The sequence below is a fragment of the Ictalurus punctatus genome, chromosome 25 (assembly GCF_001660625.3).
Source record: "Ictalurus punctatus breed USDA103 chromosome 25, Coco_2.0, whole genome shotgun sequence".
Classification (NCBI taxonomy): domain Eukaryota; kingdom Metazoa; phylum Chordata; class Actinopteri; order Siluriformes; family Ictaluridae; genus Ictalurus; species Ictalurus punctatus.
Genome location: NC_030440.2, coordinates 9873792 through 9891270, shown reverse-complemented (window position 1 = coordinate 9891270; position 17479 = coordinate 9873792). Strand labels below are relative to the sequence as shown.

The 17479-nt window shown below is 39.2% G+C and overlaps 1 protein-coding gene across 1 annotated transcript in view; it reads left to right on the top strand.

Moving 5' to 3' along the window:
- Positions 1 to 3861: 3861 nt before the first annotated feature.
- dab1a (DAB adaptor protein 1a) overlaps positions 3862 to 17479 on the top strand; it is a 213589-nt gene continuing 199971 nt past the window's right edge. The window contains exon 1 of the mRNA XM_017456566.3: positions 3862 to 3958. The gene's annotated coding sequence lies outside the window, so the exon portion shown is untranslated. The remainder of the gene's footprint in view (positions 3959 to 17479) is intronic.

Sequence of the window (17479 nt, the reverse complement as noted above, 5' to 3'; positions counted from 1 at the left end):
TTTTGTGTGCCATGACACAAAGATGACTGCTGTGGTTAAACTAAGTAAAAAAACAAAACAAATGGTGGTTTTGCAATGCCAATACATAGTGTATCACGCAAAATAAATTAGGAAAATTAAATATCAAGCAACCAACTTTACAGATAAGAAAGAGGGACTTTTTGTTACCAGGCTCAGTCAGTGTCACTCTGGATAAATGTAATGGCCATATAGTGAATCATCAACAATCAAGACTTGTTTTCAACCTTCCCAAGTTCTCCCAACACCACCTCATTGCTACGCTCCCTCCACTGGCTTCCTGTAGCTGCCCGCATCAGATTTAAAATATTGATGCTTGGTTACAAAGCCGAAAATGGACCAGCTTCCACTTGCCTCAAAGCACTTATCACACCCCGCACTGCAACACGCTCTCTCCGATTCTCTAGCACCACTCGACTGGTCCCACCATCTCTCAGGTACAAGGAAGGTATGCATCAAGACTCTTCTCTGTTCTGTAACCTAGGTGGTGGAATGAAGTTCCCCTATGTCTTCAAATGACGTCTAAAGACTTTCCTCTTCCTGAAGTACTTAAACTAGCGCTTAAAAAAACATGTTGTCTGTGAGCTTTTCTTAATACATTACCTCCCCAACAGAGTTTCTCAACTCACCTAGTGAACCAGTTTCAGGATGTGTTTATTGAGGGAAACTTCAAAGCACTTCAGTAAGTCGCTCTGGATAAGGGCTTCTGCAAATTCTGCAAATGTAATGATAAGTCTATATTGGTCACATATACATATGCACAGTGAAATTCTTTTCTTTGCATACCCCAGCATGTGAGGAAGTTGGGGTCAGAGCGCAGGGTCAGCCATGATACAGCGCCCCTGGAGCAAAGAGGGTTCAAGGGTCAAGGGCCCAACAGTGGCAGCCCTGCAGTGCTGGAACTTGAAACCCTGACCTTCCGATCAGTAACCCATAGCCTTAACTGCCAAGCCACCACTGCCCCTAAGTGTGTCCTATATGATGCTGGTATAGTCTGCTTTCCAATACGATATAACAGGTATCCCACAGTGGCCAGCCAACTGGGTGAGCAATCCCAGAAATGAATCCTGGGTTGGCCATAGTGTTACAGTACTCTGACCAATCCACAGCAATAGATTGAGTTGTCATGTGCAGACAGCTGGTGAATGTTATGTAGTTCCCACTCTCAGTGTGACCAAAAGTTTGTGGTTTTTGTCTTTATCTTGCATCTTGCAAGAAAAAGTGCATTTGCTTGATTTGTGCCTCGTATCAGCCCTTGTCCTGTCATTGGTTTATTGCCTGATAGTGTTTTGATTTTACTCACCAGTTTTGTATTAGTTCCTGATCAGTTTGGTTATATATATATATGGTCACGTGTCTTAATTTCAGTGAAAGGTTTAGTTTCCCTGGATTTTCCTAGTTCCGTCTTCCGAGGTTCCTGATATTGACCTGTTTGTGCTTTTTTTGGTCATTAATTATGGATTACCCCCCCCCCATTTTATGCTGTCTGCCCCTGCTTCAACCTACGCTATGAATTTTGACTATGATTTTTGCACGTGCTGCATCCTGGATACCTCCACGTGCACCACAGGAAAGTTTTCCTGTGTCTGAGCTTGATCAAGGTCCAGGGGCTCAATTGAAATCTGGAACATGTTGGTCTAAAATTGAGGTCTTCTGCACAATGAGTCAGGATAGAGGGAAGCACTCAGAACTGTACTGTACAAGAACAGTAGTGCAGGGAAGATTAAACTCCTAATCCTATTTTTTTGTCCTTATCCACACATTTTTTTGAGCTTCAGTTTTCCTAACCCAAGCTCTAACATCAGTCAGTTTCAAAGGTTATACAAGGAGTTTGACATGAGCTGAGGGGCATATCAAAGTCCTGTCTTGGTCCTGATGGTTTTTATGGGTTCGTACAGACTCATTCAGGGCAAGTGGTTAGGATTAGAATGCTATTTATATAGACTTGTGCTTGTAGCATCTGCCTCTGGTCAGTCACAGCAACCACTTTCCCATTTAATCTGTAAACCAAGTACTTCTCTACAACAGAACTCCACTTTTGACGTCTCCTTTGCTGCATGAAAAGGTCACCAAGTGTGAGTACAGTGTGTGCATGTCAGTGTGCTTTCAAATTGAGCATTACTCTTGAGGTTGCTCTGTCTCCCCATGTGGGTGTGTGATTGTGTGTGTATGTGCACAAGTCACCTGAGCTTAGTGTGGCAGGCTGCTCCAGGCTTTCCCGTGTTACATACTGAGTTCTCAGAGTACATAAGAGTCCATAGATCCTGCAGGAAACCTGCAGCCAGCTAGAGAGCTACGGTGTGTTTGAGAGAGAAGAAAGAGGTTCATAAAATTAGCCCATTAAGAATCCTAGATGAAGCCATTTTGTCTTTCAGCATCTCCCATTTACAGCATAATTAAAATGAAATTATCTCCTGCAAAGTTCAACTGGGTCAGCTTGAAGAATGGTAAAGTTCCAGATCTGTGTAAATAATTGTACTCTCCTTCTTATACACAAACTAGGGCACCCCTTACATAGGACCAGCCGTAGCCGATAATCCCACAGGCCCCTCAAATCCTGAAATAAAAGTATGAACACTTAAGTAAAACAGCAGAATAATGACAGTGTAAGCATGCATTTAGAAGGTTAAAAAAACAAACCTGCAAAAAAAAAAATCTAGACAAAAAGTACATCACAAATGACTTAATATAAAACAATATGACAATGGCAGAACAGTTATTTCACTAAAGTTGAAATAACCCTAATGACATATAATATAATTTTATATATATATATATATATATATATATATATATATATATATATATATATATATATATATATATATATATATATATGTGTGTGTGTGTGTGTGTGTATGTATATATATATATATATATATATATATATATATATATATATATATATATATATATATATATATATATGTATATGTGTGTGTGTATATGTATATATACAACCCCAAATCCAAAAAATTTGGGACACTGTGTAAAAGGTTAATAAATGTAAATAAAAACAGAATGTAATGATTCCAAATTCCAACAATTTTTAGAGATGTTTTAATAGCCTGTACTTTTAAGAAAAACTGTGGCAGTCACTCTGGCTGTAAAAATACAATCCAAAATGCGTGATTCAAGTCAGATGTGTAAGGAATCCTCTCAGAGCACGGTGATTTTGTTTGCACCATCTACATTGTGACACTCTTTTTTACACTTCCTAGACCTGTCTCTGTCCCTTGTTATGTGTCATATCTAATGTACCAACCTGTTACTTTTTGATTTCATAATTAGTTTGTTTAATTATACCCTCGTTTCTCTGTCTAATGACTAAGTCTCATTTCATGTAAATGTGCAGTACTTAGCCTTATTTTCCAGGTTCCTAACATCTGTATTTTCCTGAGTTACCATTTCCTAGCTCCCTAGCTGTAGTTTAGTATTTCCCAAATCACTTTTGACCTTTGCGCCTGTTTTCGTTTGTGATTATAAATGTTCCCTTTTTGATGCTTCCTGCTTTTGTACTGATGATAATTCATGAATTTCCCTCAATAAAATGTCACGTTGATTTTTAGCACTTGCTTGTTGCTGCTTATGTACGCACATTCCAACATGCACCAAAAGCTTCAAGTTTCTTGGTGTGCACTTTGTACATTACCTGTACCAGCTCACTACTTAAAATAGACCACCTTGTGTCATCCAACCAACCAGATCAAAAGGCGTTCCCACCCCAAACATTATTCACACCAGCACAACATCATCCGAGATGCAGCAATGGATTGAATACATTTTTTCATTAGCGATATTAAATCTCTATGTATGGAACTGTAACTGTTTTATCCTGGACAGGGCTGTGGTGGATCCAGAGCCTATCCCAGGAACACTGGGCTTGAGGCAAGAATACAACCCAGATGTCATGGCAGTCCTTTGCAGATCACCATGAGAGGTAGGAAAGAACTGGAGAACATAGAGGAAACCCACGTAGACACAGCGAGAACATGTTAAAACTTTTATCTATGGTTTTGATGACAGAATATCAATATAGGACCATAATCAGAGTTGGGTTGCATGTATGCAGTGAAGATTTAATATCGAAAGTTCACATATCAGTATTCAGACGTCACATGTAACTACAGGATTAAGCTCTATTCAGAAGTTACACACAAGGGGTTATGTTTGCTGAAGACAGACGAATGTCTGAGTTACACATAATTCTGACTTTGGACATAAGCCCATTTTTCTTGTGATATCCAGGGGTGAAAAATACTTAAGTAATTGTACTTCATTACTATACATAAGCATTATTTATCTTTTTTGTAGGTATTATTGAAACTAATTACTTGTACTCTTAGTTACATTTCTAAAAAAAAAAAAAAATAAAATAAAAAAAAAACCACATTCTTTTTAAATATTTTTTTTAAATTTAGATCCTCAAAGTACTCAAATCACAAATATCTGTTCTCTTCTCATCCAGCCAATGACTGCACACTATTTGCCAATCAAATGGGAACATGATTTTCATACTAGTCTATAAATTCTACTAAATTTGGAAGTATAAATTCTCAGTGATGTAACTATGTCATGCTGAAATTTATGATTTGAGCATTTTACATACAATTTAAAAACTGTGGAGGCCTATATTAAATAGATAAATACATGACACTAGTAATTCACTGATAGTATAATCCCTTTAAAGTCAACAAAAAGGGTTTTTTTGAGGAGACAGCAGCTTATTTGGAGGCAGTGCTTATGCCGGTTATGGTTAAAGTCACAAATGAACTTAAAGTAAGCTGTAAGTGTAGCAGATGAGTGTTCAGTCAGCTTATTGTTCAAGCCATGGACACATTTTCTGTACAGGTGGAGTAGATCATATGAACAAAAACTTTGCAATATTTTATTAGTTTGAATGACAGGTGTGATAGAGTAGCAGAGATCCCACACACGCATTACAATTTTACACTCTTCATTTAGTATCTTATGGCTTCATTAAGTTGTGTGCACAAGTAAGTGTTGGTGCATGATATTTTCAAAAATAACATGCAAAATAATTTGATGTCAAAGTTTGCATAATGTTTGCACGTAAACTCTGAGTAGTGTGTGTATGTGCTGCTGAACCCTCATTTGCTAACACTATTATGATAGTTGTACAGCTTGGCACAAATATGATGTATCATTACATGCACAGACATGTTCTTTGTATTGCTGGACTGTCTTTTTGCATACATTCAAGTATTTAATGTAGTCATGAGAGAGAGAGAGATTATCATGTTTAAGTGTGTTTCACCATTTTCTTGCACAGGTTTTCGTCTTGTGCATGTCAATGGAATAACAATAATATTGACTTGACTACAATCTGTTTGACACCTTTACCTCCATTATAGTCTTCTCTCATCTGTCTTCCCTCAAACATATTGCATCTCTGAGATGTACGTTTAAGCCAGAGTTCCATGGAGAAAAGGAGATATCTTCGCAGATCCAGACATCAGTTAACAGATTTTCTCCTGTCTACATGCATTACGCAGGTCAGGCCTGTTGGTGCAGCAGACTAATTCCTGCTCAAGATCCTCTCGAATATGTTGCCAGTTTGCCTGCAGCTGAGATAAGATGCTGTTGAATCTGTGTTGTGTGAAAGACGATGAAGCAAAAAAAAAAGAAAAAAAAAGAAGCCGGCTGCCAATTCTGTGCTGCTTGCAGAAAATAGATGCTGCCAACTCAATCTGGATAATAGACAAGTAAATCAACTACTGCAATATTTACTGTGTGGTGTTAAAGAATACAAAATGTTTAAAAAAAAAAAAAAAAAAAAAAAAAGACTTTCTCTTTTGAAGGAAAAGCATTTATTGTTGACATGAAGTTAAAAGAGGATTTGAGGAAGAAGGCGTAGTTTAGAAGGGTTTAGTGTGAAGGAGACGGGGAGCTGATAGGATGAAATGTGTAAGTAGCAGAAAGGAATTCAGCACCATGCTAAACGTGTAAAGAGAGAAACCAGAGAAAAGCAAAAAGATTTCCAACTAAAAATGACATGCATTATATACTCAGCAAAAAGAGAAACCTCCCTTTTTCAGGAGACTGTATTTTAAAGATAATTTTGTAAAATCCAAATAAGCTTTACAGATCTTTATCGGAAAGGGTTTAAACGATGTCGTTCATGCTTCTTCAATGAACCATAAACAATTATTGCACATGCACTTGTGGAACAGTCCTAAGACACTAACAGTTTACAGGCGGTAGGCAATTAAGGTCACAGTTACAATAACTTAGGACACTAAAGAGACCTTTCTACTGACTCTGAAAAACACCAGAAGAAAGATGTCTAGGGTTCCTGCTCACCTGCGTGAACATGCCATAGGCCTGCTGCAGGCAGGCATGAGGACTGCAGATGTGTTCAGACCAATAAACTGCAATGTCTGTAATATAAGGCGACTAAGAGAGTGCTAAAGGGAGACAGGAAGGACAGCTGATCGTCCTTGCAGTGGAAAATTACATGTAACCGTGTGTCCCCCCCGGACATGAATGGGAACTTGCAAATGCCTTGGTGGAAGATTGGAGAAACATCTCACAGCAAGAACTGACAAATCTGGTGCAGTCCATGAGGATAAGACGCACTGTAGTTCTTAAAGCAGCTGGAGGAGACACCAGCAGTAACAGTGTCTGTTACTTTTGATATTGACCCCCACTTTGTTCAGGGACTCATTATTCCATTTCTGTTCATCAAATGTCTGTGAAACGCGTTCAGTTTATGTCTCAGTTGTTGAATTTTTTTATGTTAATACAAGCAGTTGAATGTGAGAGGACGTTTCTTTTTTTGCTGAGAATATGTGCAAGTTGTACTAATTTTCTAATTTCATTTTTCTAATTTATAATTTGGCTTACATTTTATTCAAATCATGAAAATCCAGTGGAAATATTATCAGGATTATTCTTCTCCCTGGTGTCTGGATACATACAAAGTATTACTCACCCAGTCATTAATTATTATCCACCAGCAATATTAGGGAGTGACAGTAGAATAAACTCATCATGTTTTGTTTTTGCAATTGCTGAACGAAAAATAAATTATATATATATATATATATATATATATATATATATATATATATATATATATATATATATATATATATATGAGAGAGAGGGAGAGAGAGAGATAATGATATAAAAAAAATGTTAAAAGGAATTCAAGCAAAAACTTCTATAAGACCACTGCATAGTATAACCATTACTTTAGATTATTGTATACAGTAGGTATAAATAACTATCACTTTTTGTTTATCACGTCTTTGTTGTAAGTGTCAAACATTCAGTAAGTTTCAAAGACGGGTAAAAAAAAAAAAAACAACAACAACAACAACCACCACCCCTAAGCTAGCCAAATTAGCATGTGATTATTAAACACAAAAGTGAAATATGCAATGGTAAAGAGAGGTCAGTTGGATTTGGTCATGTTTGCTGTTGTTTAAGAAGAAATAGAAATTAATTATGAATGGCCAATAGGAGGGTTGTTAGTTTGGACTTATTGGTGAGTTACACTGATTATATATATATATATATATATATATATATATATATATATATATATAATATATATATATATATATATATATATATATATATATATATATATATATATATATATATATATTAACATTGCTGTATAGCTTGTTTTAATTCTGAAGTGATGTGGCAGAGATAGCAACTGCTCTGCAACTCATGAGTACTGGATTCCCTGCCTCTAGGGAAAGAGCATTTTAAAGGTCTGCACTAAAAGGCAGAAAACATTGTGTGAAATAGATTGAAGATGGAGTGACGGTGCTTACTGAAGGAAAAAGCAGCAACACTGATTTGAGTCACTTTTTATTTATTTATTTTGGTTTGCTCTAAATACACCAATTCGTAGTGCCCTGTTAGCCTGACTGAGAGGCCAAAATGTTCAATATCGGCTTTATTGCCATTCGTTTCATGCTAGTATGTTGTATTGTGATAAAATGGCTTTCAAGTTCAGATTTGGTCTAACAGCACTCAGTTCAGTTTACCTTTGTTTTTAAATTGGTGTAAACCAATTGCTGTTTCCTCTTATCTTTCCTCTTACCCATGTATGTTTATCTTTATACTATTGATCAGCCATAACATCAAACCCAGTGACAGGTGAAGTGAATAACATTGCTATCTCATTACAAGAGTTGGGAAATATTAGGCAGCAAGTGATTAGTGAGTTTTCAAAGTTGATGTGTTGTAAGCAGGAAAAATGGGCAAACGTAAGGATCTGAGGGACTTTGATAAGGCTAAATTGTGATGGCTAGACAACTGGGTCAGAACATCTCCAAAACAGCAGGTCTTGTGGGGTGTTCCCCGTATGCACTCGTTAGTACCTCACAAAAGTGGTCCAAGGAAGCACAACCGGTGAACCAGCGACAGGGTCAGGGGCACCCAAGGCTCATTGGTGAGCATGTAATGGGGTTGCGGGGGGGAAGCAAGTCTGTCTGGTCCAACCCACAGAAGAGCTACTGTAGTACAAATTGCTGAAAAAGTTAACGCTGGCTATGATAGAAAGGTGTCAGAACACACAGTGCATCACAGCTTGCTGTGCCCATGCTGACCCCTGTCCACCACCAAAAGCACCTACAATGGGCACGTGAGGATCAGAACTGGACCATGGAGCAATAGAAGAAGGTGGCCTGGTCTGATGAATCACGTCTTCTTTTACATCATGTGGACGGCTGAGTGCATCACTTACCTGGGGAAGAGATGGCAGCAGGATGCATGTCAAATCAATGCAAATCATCATAGAATTTTTGCATGTAAAAAAAAAAAACCCATAAAGGCTAAATGTTTTGCTGCCATGCTTATTGTTGAGCTCATTCACATCTCTCTGGCCCTTTTTGCCATTTCACTTAACTTCAAAGTGGAATCAAGCTCCATAAGGGAGCAAATTCATAATTATTATTAATAACATCGCCCCATTTGCCTTTTCTGGTTATGACAGTAGTAATTTCATCTCTCTCTCTCTCTCTCTCTCTCTCTCTCTCTCTCTCTCTGCATAACTGAGGATAAATACTCTGTGTGAATATAATTGAAATGTAGTCCAAAAAAATAATTTCCCTAACATGAGCACTCCACACTTTGGAAACTGAGAGAGCATTTGCATATTTTTAATTAAATGCCTTGGAAATTTCAAAAATAATCTAAACTAACTTGTCGCTTTCAACATTTTGGCATTAATTAATTAATGTTTGCCCTTGACTTGTCAGCCCAGACTTACATGTTTATTCATTATTTTGAAACTTGTCTAACCCCACCCTAGCCCACGAGGATGGGAGGAATTATTGGATAGCGGAAAAAAACAGCAAGAGAGGAAACTGAGTTACAAAATGCAAATTTCAATATTTCAAGCTACACTGGTGTTTGGTGTTTAGTTGAATTTTTTTTTTTTTTTTAAAAACATAAGCTTTATTCTGTCTCTTCTTGGCTAGTCATGTAGAAGGGATATAGCTATGCTGGGCTACTACATACTGAAAATCTTCTGTACACTCAACATAGCTTTAATTCTCTCTCTCTCTCTCTCTCTCTCTCTCTCTCTCTTTGTGTGTGTGTGTGTAAGCACCATGTGACAGGAGGCTATTAATAAAAGGGCAAGATGATCAGTGGCCTAAGGCCATAAAGCATAGAGAAATTCATTATAATCAATCTTGATCTTTCAGAGAAGACACAAGATAGTGTGCTGCCTCGGGGACTGGGTAGTGTGTAGGGAATGTGTTTTAAGACTTCATGTGCATGGTATGTGTTTGTCTCAGTTTGTCTGCGTGGCCATGCATCAACGGAAATTGTACTGTTTATAGTCTTATTTACAACGGCAGCTTCTTTATGTCCCCTGCTGCACATCGATGTCAGAGACATCCAAGATGGAATTAGCTGATTTTTCTTCAGGCTTATTGCCAATAAATTAATATAGTCCATCAGGGAAGCTTTGGGTTTTAGGTTTGGCATGACTATAGAATTGGATGACAGAGAGAGAGAGAGAGAGAGAGAGAGAGAGAGAGAGAGAGAGAGAGAGAGAGAGAGATTTCTGAAAAACCTTTCCTTTTACCACTAATTTCCACTTGTTTACACACCATTTATTTTCAAAGTAAAATATTTACCCATAACTCAGCCAAACACACATGAGAGAGAAAAGTTAGACAAATGCAAAAAATAACGGGTTACTTCAGGGTCAATTTGTATTCATAAGTTACGAATGGAAGCGTGGCACTTCTGTAATTGCAATTACACCTGATTATTTAGTCAATTATGGACGGTTAGCATGAGGGGCCAACAGAAAATACACAGTGCTGCGTCCAAACATTCCTGTTCATAATGCTTCAGTGGCAGTGACACAGAGGATGGTAATTTGTTCATCAGGTGAAAAAGGAGATGAAATGATTTTTGGCCTTTAGAAGGCACAAGTCCAGTTATTAAATCTCCTAAACACCAAGTGGATGTAATCATTATCACAATGAACCTGAAGGATTAATCGGGAAAGTATAGTGGTATATGGCTGGGTATTATGTTGCCTTCTATCTGGATGTAAAATCCTTTTGGTAACTTGCATAGTGGGATTTACAATCATTTCTTATTCTGACTCAGAAGTGTCCTAGCCACAACATCACAACAGTAAAAATGACTCACCAAACACTATCATCTAAACACCAAATAAGGGAATATCTATCAGAAGAATGGTGTTTATTTTGTTATTTATTATGAAAAAAATTTCCACCTTTAAATTGGCTTCCTGTATATTATGTCCTATTCTGTTTGGATCAAACTGACAAATGAACTAAAATAATATTTAATACTGTATTTTCCAAACATGAAATTTTATGTGCTTGACTAAAACCCAGGTATCATGTGGGTCAAACCAGGGCCTACAGATGGAGCTAAAAAGAAAAAAAACGCAGATCACTGACAAACCCAATCATCACCGAATCATCTTGATCATTTCTCTGGCTAGAATCCCTTTTACACTGGTAGATAACTACCACTACTTTATTATTTCTCTCAGATCTTCCTCTTTTCAACTTTTTAATCATTTACAACTTTTTGACTCTTTTGTACTTCATTAAGAAGTGTCCTCATTTTGCCATTTAGTTTATTTATTTACTTAATCACAGTAATGTTTTCTTGTTGCTGATCTATCCATCCATTTTCCATGCCACCTATCCTACACAGGGAGCCTGGGTCCTATCCCAGGTTACTCAGGGTTCCAACTCATCGCAGGGCAAAATCGCACTATTGACAATCAGCCTAAAACACATGTCTTTGGACTGGGGGAGGAAGTCTGGGTGCCTGGAGGAAACCCCCAAGGCACGGGCCTAACATGCAAGCTCCACACACACAGGGTGGAGGTGGTGCTTGAGCCCCCAACCCTGGAGGTGCAAAACAAACGTGGTACCAACTAATGATATTTAGTTTAATTATACATTCCATACCCATGATCTTCATAAACTCTATCATCTTCAAATAACTACCTATTTACTATTTTCTTCACTACATGCACTATGGTATAATATAATTATGATACACCCAACCTAATGCATAACAGATCACCATTTGTCATTCATCCGCAGAAAATGTGTGACTCTGTATTTTTGCTGAGCTTCAGCATTGTCTCAGTTTGCACTTCTGTATTATAAGAAAGATTTAAATATTGAAAGACTTGGCTGTGTTTGGGTGTGCTCACTACCATTAAAGCATGCTCATGCACAACAGTTCAACATTTGCAGAAGACATGAGATGTTATGCATGTGGGCTGTGCTTTCTGTTTAATTGTATCAGTCCACTGCAAGGAGAGGTGTGTTTACAAGTCACTGCGAAGTCAGCGTATTTATAGTAGAGGTCATAAGTTTACATACGCCTCGCAGAATCTGCAAAATGTTAATAGGATCATAAAAACTGCATTTATTTAGTTCTGCCCTGAATAAGCTATTTCACATAACAGATGTTTACATATAGTCCACATGACACAATAATAACTGAATTTACACAAAGGAACCAGTTCAAAAGTTTACACACGCTTGATTCTTAATACTGTGTGTCGTTACCTGGATGATCAACGACATGATGTGTTTTGTGAGAGTTGTTCATGAGTCCCTTGTTTGTCCTGAGCAGTTAAACTGCCCACTGTTCTTCAGAAAAATCCTCCAGGTCCTGCACATCATTTACTTTTCCAGCATCTTCTGCATATTTGACCCCTTTCCAAGAGTGACTATATGATGTTGAGATCCATCTTTTCACACTGAGGAGAATTGAGGGACTCGTACACAACTATTACAAAAGGTGAAAACATTCACCAGTGCTCAAGAAGGTCCATCCATCCATCCATCTTCTACCGCTTATCCTTTTCAGGGTCGCAGGGAACCTGGAGCCTATCCCAGAGAGCATCGGGCACAAGGCGGTGTACACCCTGGACAGGGTGGCAATCCATCACAGGGCAGAATCACATACACATTCACACACCCATTCATACACTATGGACACTTTGGACATGCCAATCAGCCTACCATGCATGTCTATGGACTGGGGGAGGAAACTGGAGTACCCGGAGGAAACCCCCGCAGCAAGGGAGAACATGCAAACTCCGCACACACAGGGCCACGGTGGGAATCGAACCCCGACCCTGGAGGTGTGAGGCGAACGTGCTAACAAAGAAGGTATTTCAAGAAAATAATACCGATTTACATCGATTATCCTGTTCAAAAATTTATGTGCTTGACAAACATAATTCGAAGAAATAATGCACAGCAAAGCCTTTACTGAATGTCAGCTCAATACTTCAGCCTGTAGTCTTATTGTTTGATTCGGTTAAAATTCAAAGTTCATGAACATCATTACTGCCACAATGAAATTCGCTGGAAATGCTTAAGCTTGCTACATGTATTTGACATTTTATATCTACTAAACCAGTGAATGTAAACACAGAATTGAATTCTCCATGCGAGAACAGTGGCCAGCGGCAGACGTTTCATGGATCTGGTGTAAAATGTGCTGTAATCTGCAAACCAGCTGAATCTGCAAGCCTGATCTGCGTTCATTATCATTTTAATGGTGTTGTGGTGGATGTTACTCGAAATGTTTTTATCTTTATTCTGTCCCTCAAGCGTCATACCTGGCCACCTGCTCCTATGTGCATGAGAGTGAAAACTGTTCACTCCCAAGACTTTCATCAGTCCTTTCATACCATGACTATTGCTGTTCGACAGAATACCACAACACTCCGTTTTTCATATTTTTTCACCGACTCCATGTCAACATAAGGCATAACAAATACCCGAATATTCATTTTAGTAACCAGGCATTTGAGTAGCTGAGCCCACATGTTTAACATCATATGAGAAATGCTTGGTTTCCTTTTCATTTGGAATTTCAAACATAATCATGCACATCACTAGTCAACATCCAATGCTCTCCAGAGAACTCCTTCTACTATCATGTTATATAACAGTTTGGATTTGTGGGAGAAAATCTTAATATATTTGAAACCACTGAGGGAATTTATGCCAAATATATTTTACAATAGCATTGTGGGGCTCACAGTGGCTAAGTGGTTGGGGGTTCGAATCCTGCCTCCACCCTCTATGTGTAGAGTTCGTGTGTTCTCGCTGTACTTCAGGGGTTTCTTCCGCGTACTCTTTTTTCCTTCCCAGTCAAAAGAAACGTGCCGTATGCTGATTGGCATTTCCAAATTGTCCGTAGTGTGTGTGTCTGTGATTGTGCCCTGTGATGGGTTGGCACCCCGTCTAGGGTGTCCCCTGCCTTGTATAGGCTTCAGGTTCCCCATGACCCTGTGTAGGATAATCAATATGGAAAACGAATGGATGGATGGATAGACAATATTATTGCAATAAAATCAAAAGGGATGATCTTGGTCACTATGCTGTATACTGGATCATACAGACAGGGTTCTGTCTATGCAAATGTAATGATATAAAATCATTGCACTTCATTTTATCCAAAATAACAATACCTGTCCCTGTAGCAGAATGTGGCTGTCGAGATCTAACGAGAGTATCTCTCTTTCTTTCTCTCTCTTTTCAGCTGGCCTGCACCCTGTTATATGAGAACTGTCATTAGGGAAGTCTTTGTTTTGCAAACATTCATTAGCATTCCCACTGTGGCCCCTTTACCACTGCTGCACTGGTTGTGAAGAAAGCTTACGGTGTAATTAGAGTTTGCATGTTTGCTCAGCGGCTAAGTGCACTGACAGCTACATAGCTTTAGTGTTTTCTTATGAGACATCTTTGCTTAGGTATTAAACACACGGTGTACGAGCAGTGTGTCTGTACAGGTATGAGCAGTGTGTTTGACAAGGCAGCAGCACTGAGATATTGGTGAATCACACCACTCTTTTTACCTGAGGCCCAAAAATTTTATTTCCACCTGTTCTGGGGGTGCCCGTGGTTAGCACTGAATTTATTTGTGATGTCACACTCCACAGTAGTGGGTAATGTCTCATATGAAAGGAGGATACTCAAGGCTTTACGAATTTGCACGGATTTTATTGTGGTGGTTGTATACGGTGTTCTACTATCAAAATATGCTGTCCGTTTTATCTCTGTACTTGTGTTATTGTAGAGAGGTGTGAATTGTTTGCCCATCAGGAAGCTCACACCTCTCCCCTTTCCCAGTGTCCTGCTCAGAAGCCGCTAAACACAGAGACCCTGTTTACACTGGTGCGTTTTCGTTGTAAAACGGCGTTTTAAAATGAAAACGATCCTCGTCCCCACTGGCGTTTCCACCGTGTTTCAGAAACGATCTCCGTCCACACTACATGACTGAATATGCATGTCACATGACCATTCGTGCACACTGGGCATGCACATACAAGTGTAAACAGGAAGTTGGTTGCTAGTCCAAACCGGCGTTCCATGTAGGGTTTTATGCTGCTTGAAATGAGATTTGCTGGCTATTTCTCTATTCATAGCTCGCCTCTTGTGCATGTAGGCAGCTGCATTATTATAAAATACAGAATTTAACTGCACAATGGCTGCTAAGAATGGCAACAAAGCCAGCAAAGCTTGCGGTTCAGTCTCAGTGTTGTTGTGCATATGTTTAAGTTAGCGTAATGGTCATATGGTAAGGGCTTGACATATCAGGGAGGGATACATAAATGATGGTAAATGGTCTGCACTTATATAGCGCTTTTTTAACCTTAATGGTTCCAAAGTGCTTTACACTGTTTCTCATTCACCCATTCTCACACACACCAATGGTAGCAGAGCTACCATGCAAGGTGCTAACTTGCCATCGGGAGCAACTTGGGGTTCAGTGTCTTGCCCAAGGACACTTCGGCATGTAGAGTCATGTGGGCCAGGAATCAAACTGCCAACCCTATGATTTGTGGACAACTCACTGTAACACCTGAGCCACAGCCGCCCAATGATCCAGAGGACCAAATCAGGGAGCGAATTTGGGCAGCCTCGCCTTCGTTTTAAAAAGTCTGTGTTTTGGTCTGTTGACACTGAAACGTGAGTCCGGAGTTTTCAAACTAAAATGGGGTCTTTGGCGTCTCCAAAAGCTTCCAAAAGCCGGAGTAGTGTAGACGACAGGCGTAACTGTAGCAAAAGTTGTGGAAAAAAAAATGCACTAGTGTAAACAGGGCCAGAGTCACGATACTCTACACACAGTAACCCAACACTATCCTGACTAACCTTATAACAGACCTGCAGCGATAAAAAAAAAAAAATTCATTTGTTTATACTGATTGAAAATATCCGATAAGTCGATTTCCATTCTTCCGGCAGAACGGAACGCCACTGTACTGCTAGAAAGGGTTAAGTTAAATTCTCATCTGAGCTTTGCTTGGATTCATACCCTGTTGTAACAAACTCCAATTAAATATGTTATGCTGTTTAAGCTACTGTAATGATTCAATATCACCAAGTTGATAATGATGTAGCTGGTGAGTTTTGCAGCTCTAACTGGTGCTTCCAGCTGGCTGTTATTGTGTTTTGTTGCCTTATTGTTGTCACACAGTGCAGGCAGACGGATGCAAATGCGAGTCATTTATTACCCATCCTAATCAGTTGACAACTCAAGGTCGGAAACAGGCAGGGGTTGAACGTCAAGCAAACAGAGCAATGCAGGGCAATCAAAATCATAATGAAGAGCAGAAGTCAAAACACCACTCAAATACACACTGGAACTGAAAAGCCTCACACAGATACAGAGTTAGGTGAACTGATATAAATACAAAGAAGTACAGTAAATGAGGGTTAACAGGAAACATGTCAGTTCAACAGGCAGATGAGTCAGAGTCAGCTAACGTCCAGACTGGATTGGATTCTATATACGTGGTGGCTCCTGGATTGGTGATATGATGAGTAAGAACAGGGAAAACTCTAATGCATGGCATCAGGGTTTGGAACCACTGGGCTCGTGACTTGATTAGTTAGTCAGTGATCCTAGAAGCATGAATCAAATTAATCAAAGGTCACACTGTTCAATTCATATAAGTGAGTCATTTAAATCTAAAGTGAGTCATAATGCCAGTTACTATTGCTGAAACGTTTAAGAGGCACTCCAGCAGCGGTATAGTCATGGTCATGGCCTTTAACGACTGATTGGATGGGGGAAATTCTCAATATTTCAACATAATTGATTGAAGTCAAATGCTGCCAAAGACTATTCCAGTCCTCTCGCCTCCTCATGCTCTCTAAATTTCTCTCTCTCTCTCTCTCTCTCTCTCTCTCTCTCTCTCTCTCTCTCTCTCTCTCTCACACACACACACACACACTCACACACACACACACACACACACACACACACACACACACAAACTCTGTCCTAAATAAGACTTGTGCCAGAGCCAGTATCGGCAAATTAGCAGTTAGGCTTTTGTGATGAATAATGAACAGAGGCATTTATAACCTTAAACTATCATCATGGGCACTGTAAAGGTTGCTTATGAGTGTAGGGTGTGTATGTTTGTTTATCTGTTTTTGCTGGCCACCGGCAGCTTGATGGTAATTGCCAAAAACAAATGTGCATGCACTGTGGAAATGGAGAGAGATATTGATGCAGATTTACAATGTCATAGCATGGCACTGAGGAGAGAGAGAGAGAGAGTGTGTGTGTGAGTGATTCATTCATTCATTAATTCATTCCTGGAAAGACCAAATTATTTTCAAGCATCTCAATGGACACTTCCCTTTTCTCCATGGAACTCCTGTTCCTCTGTCCATCAATTCATCCCTTTAAGGGACAGACGTGCCTGCATGGCTGTGGTTGCCTAGAACCAACTTCAACACACACACACACACACACACACACACACACACACACACACACACACACACACACACACTCACCCCTGCAGTTAGGTTACAGTAATGAATTGTTCACAGGTGCTGATGATGAGCCCCTGAGCATCACCGTGGAGACGAGATGAGCCAGGCGCAGGCCAAGTGGAAATGAACAGATGCACTCTTCCACCCAC